This window comes from Gadus morhua, chromosome 8 (genome assembly GCF_902167405.1).
Source record: "Gadus morhua chromosome 8, gadMor3.0, whole genome shotgun sequence".
NCBI classification, from domain to species: domain Eukaryota; kingdom Metazoa; phylum Chordata; class Actinopteri; order Gadiformes; family Gadidae; genus Gadus; species Gadus morhua.
The window spans coordinates 5072538-5084592 of NC_044055.1; the positions used below are offsets into that span (position 1 = coordinate 5072538).

The window sequence follows — 12055 nt, forward strand, 5'->3', positions numbered from 1 at the left end:
GCTATTTGCATGCATGCGTGCATGTGTGCGCGTGTGTGTGTGTGTGTGTGTGTGTGTGTGTGTGTGTGTGTGTGTGTGTGTGTGTGTGTGTGTGTGTGTGTGTGTATGTGCGTGCGTGCGTGGTTACGTGTGTGTGCGTGCGTGCGTTTACTTGAATACATTAACATATGTCCATGAATTGTCCAAGCCTGGTATCGATTGCTGGTCATCATAATCAATTAAACTTGCGGAAGGCTGAAAGAAATGTTTGACCAGAGTTCACGTGTTCCACTCTTTTATCTCTTGTTTATCCGTGCTTTTCCCTCCCCCTATCGAGCACTGCTTTGGGTTCTTCCCAGATGACCAGACGCGCTCCATATTGCTTTCTTATGTTGCTCACGAACTTAAACGGATGTGCTTCAAAGAGAATGATTGATGCTTCTTAATAAATGAATGATTAAGTGTTGTGTACGTGACTTCACTTTTGCCGTAAAAACAGAAAGCCTTTTTAAACCGCATACAAAACAGCCATGATAAATATGAAGATTATGACACAAATAATATGATTTATGATTATTACTACTACTACACATACTTATACTACTACTACTAATAATAACAATAATAGTACAAGTAATAATATTAATATGTTATTATTATAATCGTCATTAGTAATATGCATATTATTAATTCATTCCAATATTTTGACCTTAATTATTTTTTGTACAAGAGACAATTATGTCACTTAGGCTGGGATTATTGGAGACGCCATCTAGTGACGACCTTGTTCCATATATTTATTGATGAATGTCAGCTTATTGATCACAGGTCTTACATTACGGTAACTCCTTTACCTGACTAAGGCTGACTGATGCCTTACTGAAAACACAATTCAGGCTTTTCAAGACTTAACGCCATGTTGTTTCCCACACTGATTCCTATAAAATAATCTTGATTCATGTGTTTCACTGGCCAGAGAGTCAGCTGGTTTTATAAATAGGCCTACTGCCGATCAGGGGGCTGACTTTACGCTGTTTAATTCAGAGGTTAACTCAGCTAGACGATAATAAATGAGTGCTCTAAAAGCCTCAATATTTTATTTTTATTTTCAAGGTCAAGACAATTAAATAACATGTTTGGCAGTAAAAGAAAACCTGACCATCGCATCCACCAATCCCGAGCTCCTCTGCTGCATGTGTTTCCAGGACCCATTTCCTCGTATGTATATCAAAAGGTTCAAGGTCCTCCACCCTCTCTCCCCTATGTGTAACTCGCTCCAGATGAGCAACAATGGTACATTTGACTTAGTGCGCAAGACACATGTATACAGCTGTGTCTTGGGCTGCCTCAAACAGCTGGCGTCCGCGAAACGAGGGAAAGCTTCGTATCACGCCTTTGTTTAAGCTATCAAATGAAGGCAGCGCCCGGCGGTGGATTCGGTGTTATATTTACCTTCCAGGACTGTCGGAGACTGATTAGAGGTTGGAGAACGTGTGACGCACCTGTTGACTGGGCTGCAGCCCCAGCTGTTGAAGTAGCAGACTGCTACCTGATTGTGTAATGAGCTGAAAAGGTGACGAACGTGACGGTAACATGTTGAAGGTGTTCCAGGTGTGGAGGTACTGCAGCTTAATCTGGAGTTTTCTTTTCAATCCTTTTTGGTCGATATAAAGAACCAGCCAATTATCGTTTTTTAGTGCATTAAAGTGCATTAAAATATGTATTTAAATTTAAATACATACATAGATCTGGTGGTCAGAAATACGGTATCAATGATAACAATGTGTGACGTAAAACTACAGTGACCCTAAGTCATCTTTATATGGTTTTGTTTCAGATTCGTATTAGTTTTATATACGTTTATATCAGTTTTACATAAGCTTCCACCCAGTCAGATTATTTTTACAATATATGCACTCAAACGTATAGGATTCTGGCCCCTTAATATTTACAGTTGGATGCTCTCTTGCTTGCTTTCAGGCAAATTGGTTTCTGGGCATGGAGGCAGAAGCATATAGCATACATTTGTCTGGGAATGTTGATCTGAAAACCATAAGGGTATGTCTCTTCCATGGACCTGACTCACCATTGTGGCTTCAGGATCCTGGAGGGGGCGGAGAGGGGGGGGGGGGGGGGGAATCAATTCCAAGACATTTTGTTCCTTGGCAGACCCAGTGGTGCACTACAATGAAAATGCCTGTAATTTCACAACCACAAGTTAATGTGTACTTTTTCTCTTCCCTTTTGACCAGGCAGAGGGTGGTCTCGTCATAACTCAGCTCATTACTCTGGGCGGGCTCAATTAGAGTAAGGCAGTGGGCGAAGCTCTTTGTCCTGGACCGATTCACAAATCGATCCGTCGAAACGGGCATGAATACAGACGGGAGAAGCGACTGCGCGCGTCAAGGAGGGGCGGAACGCCGCCTTTCCATTGGCTGGCAGCACAGTGGCTCTGCTCAACCTGAGTTTAGTCATTAACGCGACGGAGCACCCACAGGCTGCGAGGAAGACTTCAAAGGGTTCGGCTGCATCACCATCCATACCGTTAAATGTTACTCGTCCTTTTTTTTTTTTTTTCAAAGGAATTGATTATCTTTGATCAAACATCCTCAAACAATCTTTTTGTGTGGTAAACGTGGAATTGTTTAGTCGCCTTAACAGACATTATTCATGTAAATTCATTCATGGGGAAAAAACACTGCACCGCGACACCCTTCCTTTTCTTTTTTTCTTCTTCTTTTCCGACATCTGCATCGAAGGAGATGGCAAAGATTATGGCGGGATAACGCTGCACAAACATGGCCGCCTCAAACTAGATCAAAGCAAAGACAATCAAAGCCAGAGTGAGAGCTATGTAGCCTCAGTAAGCTCCTCTAAATATCTGCAGTCCCCCGAAGCCCATCCAAACTGTGCGTTGCATCACCCTACACCAACTGCTTCCATGCCTGATCTTTCTGGGAGAGGAGACATAAGCCCCCCTTTTGCCATGAACCTTAAAGGGCTAGTGGAGTCCTGACGCATAGGGAGACTTAAATCCTTCAAAGTGATTGCAAACACAGTGGCTGACCCTGCTGTTGATATTTAACCTGGGGTGTCCCCTTGCAAAGCCCACATAAAGCCATATAAGATATGACATGACACTGGTCGTAATCATTTACGTCACCGCGGGATCACGATGATGAACGACTCTCAGATACAGGGGTCTACAGCTTGTTAGCTTCCACACTAAACCACTGTGTTACTCTCTGCTCCTGTCTGTTTAGAGCCGGCTTGTTACGATCAGTACTCCGGCCACTCATGATGTAAGCCCGTGCCATCAAATGCTTCAATAAAGTACATTAACTAGATGTTAGTTTATGTATTTGTGTGTGTGTGTGTGTGTGTGTGTGTGTGTGTGTGTGTGTGTGTGTGTGTGTGTGTGTGTGTGTGTGTGTGTGTGTGTGTGTGTGTGTGTGTGCACGTGTGCACGTGTGACATGTGTGTTCCAATACATGCGTCCTGTCCTGTAAAAAGCGAACACATGATCTTGTGAGAATTTCCTATGAGGGTTAAATAAAAAGCCTTAGAACTAGTCCACTGGCTTTCCGTCATAATATCCATCTGCAGGGGCTGTGATTGCACCGAGAGAGAGAGAGAGAGAGAGAGAGAGAGAGAGAGAGAGAGAGAGAGAGAGAGAGAGAGAGAGAGAGAGAGAGAGAGAGAGAGAGAGAGAGAGAGAGAGAGAGAGAGAGAGAGAGAGAGAGAGAGAGAGAGAGAGAGAGAGAGAGAGAGAGAGAGAGAGAGAGAGAGAGAGAGAGAGAGAGCAAACGAGTGAGAGAGCGAGCGAGAGAGAGAGAACGAGGGCGAGAGCGAGAGAGAGCGAGGGAGCAAGAGAGAGACACCACGTGACCGGTAGACTATTTCTAGACTACCTGTCACTCACTGCACTCTTGTCCCCTTTCTGGGACAATGAGGAAAAAAAAGGAAAAGAGGGTGAGATCAGACCGGGAAGAGAAGTCCTTGATGTGGATCCAGGCAGCACCTGTACTTCAGCAGTGCCACGGTACAACAGGACCAGCAACACCGCAGCAATCACTTAGGGAGCAGCGCTACGGTTACCACGGAGATCAAAGCCCTTGACCCCGCACCTCTTGTCACTTCCAGCGAGAGAGCGGCTCTTAGAGTCGTACAGTGCCCATAGAGAGGAGGGATGAGACACCTCTGGGGAGAACGCTCACTTTGATGATGTTTCATTAATCTGTTTGAAGTTTTTCCTTTTTTTTTTTTTGTTCTTCCATTCTCTTTGGCTACTCGCCCTGGCTCCGCTTTAGCGAAACGCCTTCTGAAATAATGCTGTAACCCGCGCAAAAGTACGCGTCCTCGCAGAAAAACACAGCCCACGGCTGCTTTAGGGATGCTCGCAGAAGAATACTCTGGTAGCTTAATTGTAGGCTGTTCAAAAATGTGCGAACCAAAATTATTATTATTATTAAGGAGATTTAACAAAAAAAAGAGAGAAAAGGATGGTGGTGGTCTACAGGCTACAGCGTTTGAAAACGGACAAAGGCCTCATTAAAAAGAATTGACCATAGCCTGATTTAACAGGTTGTTCTAGAAACGCTAGTGAGGTCATTCAACCAATTACTCAGCCAAGTACTAATCCTTCATTCCAAAGCAGTGCTTTCCAATGTATATAAACGGGCCTGATGGCAACAATAGGCCTGGTTTCCTTATTGTTGTCATGTGTACGATAGGGCACGTCTCCTTCACGGAAGACGTCAGTGCCATGTAAATAGAACCTGACAACACAAATATCCCCGCGAATACCGTCGATGCATAATTAGTAAGTGTTTGTTTTCGTGCCCTACTCCGTGGCAGATGGAAGTCCTTATAGATCTAAAAGTTGCTCACTTTCCCCGCTTCAAATTTTTTTTAAAAAAGGAGGGCAGTTCTTTGGATAAGGAGATGGAAGGGTTCGTTATTGGGATAGCAGCTAATAAAATAGCTCATGATGAAACGTCAGTTACGGCTCTTGATGCGTGTCCACTGGAGGCAGAGCCCGATGCTCGGCTGATTTCCACCGCTTTCTCATCCCCTTTTATATGTGGAGTGTGATTCTGATCTTTCATTTTGAATACATGGGCGCAGATACCCCCATCTCTCATCTCCTCTTTTTTGAGGTGGGAATCATCCCTTCTTCTTCTTCTTTTTCTTCTTCTTCTTCTTCTTCTTCTTCTTCTTCTTCTTCTTCTTCTTCTTCTTCTTCTTCTCCTCCTCCTCCTTCTTCTTCCTCTTCTTCGCCTCTACTTCTCCTCCTTCTTCTTCGTCTTCTTCTCCTTCTACTTCTTCTTCTTCTTTCTCATCCTTCGTCTTCTTCCTCCTTCTTCTTCCTTCTCATTCTTTCTCTTCCCCTTCTCTTCTTCCTCTGCCAGCGATCTTGTGTCATAGTGTGGGTCTGACTGCTATCGTTACAAGCCCTCCACAGAGAGATAAGGGAGCATTCGCCTCAGAACCGAATAGATAAGTGCACTAAAGAACTGTCATTCCCGTATGTACCACAGCACAACCCAGTCACCGCCCGATCGTACAGTGCATGCGTTTCTCTTTGTTCCCCTGCTAATCGTCCACAGAAGGGATCCATTGGCTCTGAAACATATAGGCCTAATTAAGATTTCGGTGGTCATCGTAGAAATCAGACAACAAACGATTTGCTGGGAAGTAAAACAATGAGGCTCTCTCTGTGCTTTTGGTCTTCATTATTATTTATTGTTACCAGGACGGCTGGAGTAGAGTGGCCTAGGGTAGGAGTAGTTCTGGTAGGCCTACAGCACAATAAACCAGCTTGTTATGGCATGCAGAACACATGATTGCACAGTGTATTGCACGGTATGTTTCGCGAACGCCAAATTATTTTTGCCTGATTTGTTTCGATGTTTAATAGTTGTGTACAAGATAGTTGTCCGATTAAACAAACTAAAAAAGACGACCGTAAGAAATCGTTGTTGTGGGGCGTCATACCCGACATTTCCATCGGGAGGCGGTGTTTGCGCACAGGCAGGAGTCAGGATTACTCCTCGTAATCATTTCGCCTTATCACTTATTACCACATTCAAATGACTGGCTTCGATAATAAGTCCCTCCGAGCCGACGAACTCACATTGATTTGCAGAAACACAAAGACCCACGATTCCCCGCAACACGCATGCAAATCAATCAACGAGCATAACCCCTATATGGGCAGCAGGGACGTCCATTCCTCCATTCTCCCCCTCCGACGAAAATGGAATTTAAGATTCTTTATTATCATTTTTTTTCACACATTCACAGCGGCACCTTTTGTAGGTAGTCGGTAGATGCACGTTATATAGGCACACGGCACGCTGGAGGCAGGGATTTCAGAATACCGACCAGCCATGAATGTTCAATCAACCAAGGTCACTGTGCTGCTGTTGGAGAATGAGGAGGGAGGGGAGGGAGGAGAGAGAGAGGGGGAGAGAGAGAGAGAGAGAGAGAGAGAGAGAGAGGGAGAGATGCTCTCAGATCTGTATTCCCTTCAATAGGCTGGGGTTAGTGACAGATATGGGCTACAGGATGCAGATATGGGATTTTTCTTCCCCCTCCTCCCAGGAATGAAAAACCCAGATGTCATGCAAACGGACACACATCTCCTCACTGCAGTAAAAAGTATTATTTATGATTATGCAGTCAGCATAACTAATGCCCCACACGTCGCAATCACTCACGGTGAACAATGCTAAAATAGTCCCCAACCTGGGATACTTGGCAATAATCCCATGTATCCTCCAAGCTTCCCGACCCCTATTCTTCACACATGTGTTCAAATCGTGTGTTATCACACACACGCACACACGCACGCACGCATGCACGCACGCACACACAAACACAGAAGTGAACATGCACATACAAACACACACACACACACACACTTGCACTTTTTCAGTGATCTTACACACATGCACACACTCACACACACCAACGAACACAATAAAACACACATACACACAGACTCACACACACACACACACTCTTGCATTTTGTCAGTGATCTAACACACACACACACACACACACAGACAAACACACACACGCACACATACATACAGAAGTTAACATGCACATACAAACACACACACACACACACACACACACACACACACACTTGCACTTTTTCAGTGATCTTACACACATACACACACTCACACACACGCACAAAAACACACGTACACACAAACTCACACACACACATACACTTTTGCATTTTGTCAGTGATCTGACACACACACACACACACACACCTACACGCACACACAGAGAGTTGATTTGATGGCAAAAAAGCAACAGCGACCAGTACCATTTGTTGAATTTAATCTCCTACGTGGGAGGGTGGCTGTGTGTTGTCATGTCTTAATATTTATACCAGAGAATTACTAACCGGACTGATGGTACTCCAGTTTGGTTGCACACCACATAACCGGATTACCGTTGTTATTTCTGGGACGCTTTGCTTTACTTCAAAAGATAATACACTATGCAGAGTTAGTGGTGGATTTTGTGTGTTTGTGTGTGTGTGTGTGTGTGTGTGTGTGTGTGTGTGTTTGTGTGTGTGTGTGTGTTTGTGTGTGTGCGTTTCTTCTACAATATTACATTGCATCCATAATTTTATGTCTAGATGGCAAATAGAATATTTGAGTTTTAATATCACGTTGCCAGGAAACAATAAATCAAAACGATATGTTTTTCGGATATCGACTGATTTACTCTGTGACAAACATGTTTTTGTATATATTTTTTATTCCTTGTAAGTGTGTTAAAATTTATTCAAATTCCCGTTATATGAATATCTGCTGATAAATTGAAAAATATTAAGGCTTCCTATTGTTCTGTCAGAAATCCTGCTCCCGTTATGAATTGACAATCGAGTGAGTAAAGATGCATACAGTGATCCTTTAACTTTCTTTTTGTTGTTTCTCGGGTCAACAGAAGTCATTTTGATGTCCCTCAACTGTGTCTCCACGTCAGCAATAAAAATCATAACAGTAAAGATACACAAGACCAGAATGGCAGCTGTTTCAGCCAACGATGACTGATAATGCTGATACTCTGAACCAATAGTCTTAGCTTCTCAGCTATACAAAATGTACTACAAATTATTATCATGTCACGAAATCACAAAAAGAAGAAAACAAGATCCACTTAATTAATGAATCGGTCACACATATCATAAATATATAATTAGGGCATATAATGACTATAATTCCTGCTGCAGGGAGATAAGAAATGAATAGGAAAATAGGTTAAGCAACAATATGGCATTAAGTTGTGTCACGAATGCCAAATCACAGATTACATGAAGGTCATTGTCATAAAAATGTTCATGATGACATGTTTTGGAAAAGAATCCTTTCTGGAGGAACCTGCAAGTAAAACCGTTTTTTTTTTCTGACACTGCCATATTATGACTCCTCTCACTGTCATTACGATTATAGACTGTGGAAAATTAGTTGGAGCCAGTACCAGCCGCCCATACTTAGAACGGAAGACATTAAATAGAGAAATACCTGAAGTGACAGACTTGGCCGGGGCTAAAATAGTTTCCAGATAGTTAATTAACCTAAGTTACGGGCACAGCAGTTCCAGTGCAATGGCGTTGCTGCGATGGGGGCGTGGGCAAATGCAACCAGTCATGTTGACATTTGGCAGCCCGTTCATGTCAGTCGTAAACTGGCACCCTAACACTTTGTTTAGAGCTGAATTCACTGTGAGTTTTCCATTATGGATTCGCTATATGAGCATAAAGTTGTCTGAATATACACAGCAAAGGACAGGTTGTATAAATACGTAGTCCATGCCAAAAGACAGCGTGTTGCTCTATATAAGGCCAGGTTAGACATGGGAAATTGTAAATAGGACTCGTGGGTAATTTGTAGCATGCTAATCTACACATGGAGGAATTTCAATACATAATTTAATGAGTTGGTTGGTAAATAAATATACACTGTTGCTCTGAAATATAATTGGTGAACATTTTCAAGTTTTTTTTTCTACCTAATTACACAACTTTACAAAGGAAACAATATTTAAGTAGGTCTATAGACGAATAATGATCTGTATTCGGTTGCTGCTGCAAGTATACTGCCTAAAGTCAGACCCTGTCTTGTTAATGAGAGCATGGGGGGCTGAGCTAGCCAGGATGTAGCGTTACTTTAAAGGCTAGCTTCGCTATCCCCAAATGCTACATTATTATTCACGTGCGGTCCCTGTTCTGGCTTCTTACATTTCCACACTCTCATAACCCGATGTAGTATTGAGCTACAACTCAACATTTTGGCTGTGAGAGAACAGTAGAAAGCAAAAACATCTGTAGGCTAACACCTCGCGGCTCAGGGGAGTGAGACAAGTCAGCGCGTTTGTTAAAAGAGATTGCATGCGGTCGCAACCAAGGTATTCAGGCATTGGAAGACAATAATCAAATAATGACAGCGAAGACTTTTAGTGGTGTGATAACACTAGTGGACCAGTAGATAGCTGGGGGGGGAGGGCAGGGAGACAAACCACTGAGAAATGCTCCCATTCATTTCTTGGCCTTCTTTTGGCACCAAAGTTTGCTGTTTTTTTAAGGGGGGGATCCTGAAAAAAAAAAAATAATAATCTGGAAGAACGCAGATTCGTCTCCTTGGCCACAAAACCCCAAAAGTACCATGGCTCCTCGTGCTGTAAATCATGGCAGTTGCCCCCCCCCCCATCCCCTACCTCACCGGTCTGCTGCTGCATCCTCCCAGCGCTGAATCCCGCTCACATCAACAGCTGAGGGCCTTGAGACCTGCGAACGCTGGCGCCCGGCCACGGTCATGGTTCGGGAGAGAGAGAGAGGAACCACGATGGAAAAGTTCAAAGACGCCAGGAGAGACGATTTTTTCTCCGTTATTTTTTTTTCTTCTTCTACTCTGGAATAGACTAGTACACACACAGAACAACTTGTAATGTTTTGTAACGAGGGGGGGGGGGGGGGGGAATAAAATAACAACCAAATAACACCCGCCAGGTTGAATGAGTGTTTAGCGTGAGGTGGACGCCAAGGTCAATCGTTGCTGACGAGGTGCTGCCCCCACCTGGGGTGCGTGTGTGGTGTGTGTGTGTGTGTGTGTGTGTGTGTGTGTGTGTGTGTGTGTGTGTGTGGGGGGGGGGGGGGGCATGTCCAGCATCACCGCCTCCTCAGATTGTCCCTGTCAGAAAAATGGACCGTGATATTTTTTAACGGGGCTGCTGAGGTGATTTAAGAAACCCTAACAAAAAAAGACAAGCAGTTTATATTCTCATGGCTGTCCCGAGCCTAAATGCCTCCAGATTCTGGTGTTTTTTTCTCGGGGAGGGGTGTGCGGGGAGGTGATTTGCTGACGTTATTTACACGGGCTAAGTTTCGTAGCCTCCCTGTCGGCCAGAACATCAGGTTTTTGGAATTTCTGGCAGTGACCTACATCTGGATCTCTGCACTGCGATGTGGTGCCCCACCCCCGACAACCTCACACAGAGCCAGGGATTCAGTCGCTCTCTCTCTCTCCCTTTCTCTTTCCCCCTCTCTCCCTCTCCCTCTTTCTCTTTCCCCCTTTCTCTCCCTCTTTCTCTCTCTCTCCCTCTTTCTCTCTCTCTCTCTCTTTCTCTCTCCCCCTCTCCCTCTCTCTCTTTATCTCTCTCTCTCTCCCTCTTTCTCTCTCCCCCCCTCCGTCTTTTTATCTCTCTCCTTCCCCCCCTCTCTCTCTCTCACTCTTTCTCCCCAGCTCCCTGTCTCGCCCCTCCCTCTCTCCCACCCTCTCTCTCTCTCTCTCTCTCTCTCTCTCTCTCTCTCTCTCTCTCTCTCTCTCTCTCTCTCTCTCTATCTTTCTCCCCCCCTCCCTGTCTGGCCCCCTCCCTCTCTCCCTCCCTCTCCCCTCTCTCCTTCTCCCCTCTCTGTCTCCCCCCCTCCCTCCCCCCTCTCTCTCGCTCTCCGGTCTCCCTCTCTTTCTCTCTCCCTTTAATCCACAGGGTTGCAAACGGTGCACCTCAGTGTGTCTTACCATCACACCTCTCGCATGTGGAGCGGAACTGTCCGTCCGTCTGTCTGCCCCCTCTCCTCCCGGCCTCCTCGGGGTGGCAGCGTCTCGCCTGCCTGGGGGTTAGGCACCGTAAAGAATAGCCAGGCCTACCACGCTGCCGGTGTGGGGTTGTTTTTTTCGGGGTCGTTTTGTCCCTGGTATGCGGAGGGTCGGGTCTGGTTTTCATTCTCCGGTGGCTCCGCCCTTTCCGAGCCGAAACACAATGAGTCGGGGAGCAGGGCCTGTGACTTTATAGCTCCCTGCTCCACCGACAAACGCTTGGCCAACGCACAACCCAGAAAAAGACGAAAAAATTGGGGGAGAAAAAAATCCCTTGAAGTGGTAGCCAGAGCAGCTTTGAATCCAATCATTAGGCCAGAGGTTCTCCCCTTGTAATAGTCGATCCATGTTCCTTCACTCAGCCCCGAGGGGGATTGCGTCTCTGGCCAGCCATGTGGGATGAGACAGGGCCCGGACTTCAGTCGCCACACTGAGGCCACAATGAGACAGGGGCCTGTGTTTGAAGACCGGAAGAAAAACAAGCCCCGGTGATGGATCTCATCTCACGCACACACTGGACCCACCCTGGGCGGTGCTCTCTCACTCACTGCGTTAGATATATAGATGAATGGGTTTTGGGATATTAGCTTATTTTTACACGACTGCATCTCCTCCCTCTCTCTTCTATCACTTGCTCACTCATTGGTTCTACCACTCGTTCACGCACTAAATCAACCACTCGTTCCCCCACTCCCTCGACGACTTGTGCGCTCATTCCTTCACCCCTTTGAGGAACTCTCACTCACTGCGTCAGAAGGGTTCTGCGCTTGGTTTCTGAACACATCACAGTCGCATGAAAGACCTCCATCGGTTTTATAACCAGGGCTGTCAATCAACGAGCCGCCATGTTGAGCAACACTTTAACTGCCCCGATACAATTATCACCGTGAATATCATTTATTGCGAAGCTTTTGCGGACCCACTTAAATGTGTGTTAATGCTACATGG

At 45.2% G+C, this 12055-nt stretch overlaps 1 long non-coding RNA gene across 1 annotated transcript; it reads left to right on the plus strand.

Moving 5' to 3' along the window:
- Positions 1 to 1259: 1259 nt before the first annotated feature.
- Positions 1260 to 3326, plus strand: LOC115548309 (uncharacterized). The gene is made up of 2 exons (XR_003977568.1): positions 1260 to 1598; positions 2232 to 3326. It is a non-coding gene; the product is annotated as an uncharacterized LOC115548309 (long non-coding RNA).
- The last annotated feature ends 8729 nt before the right edge of the window (positions 3327 to 12055 follow it).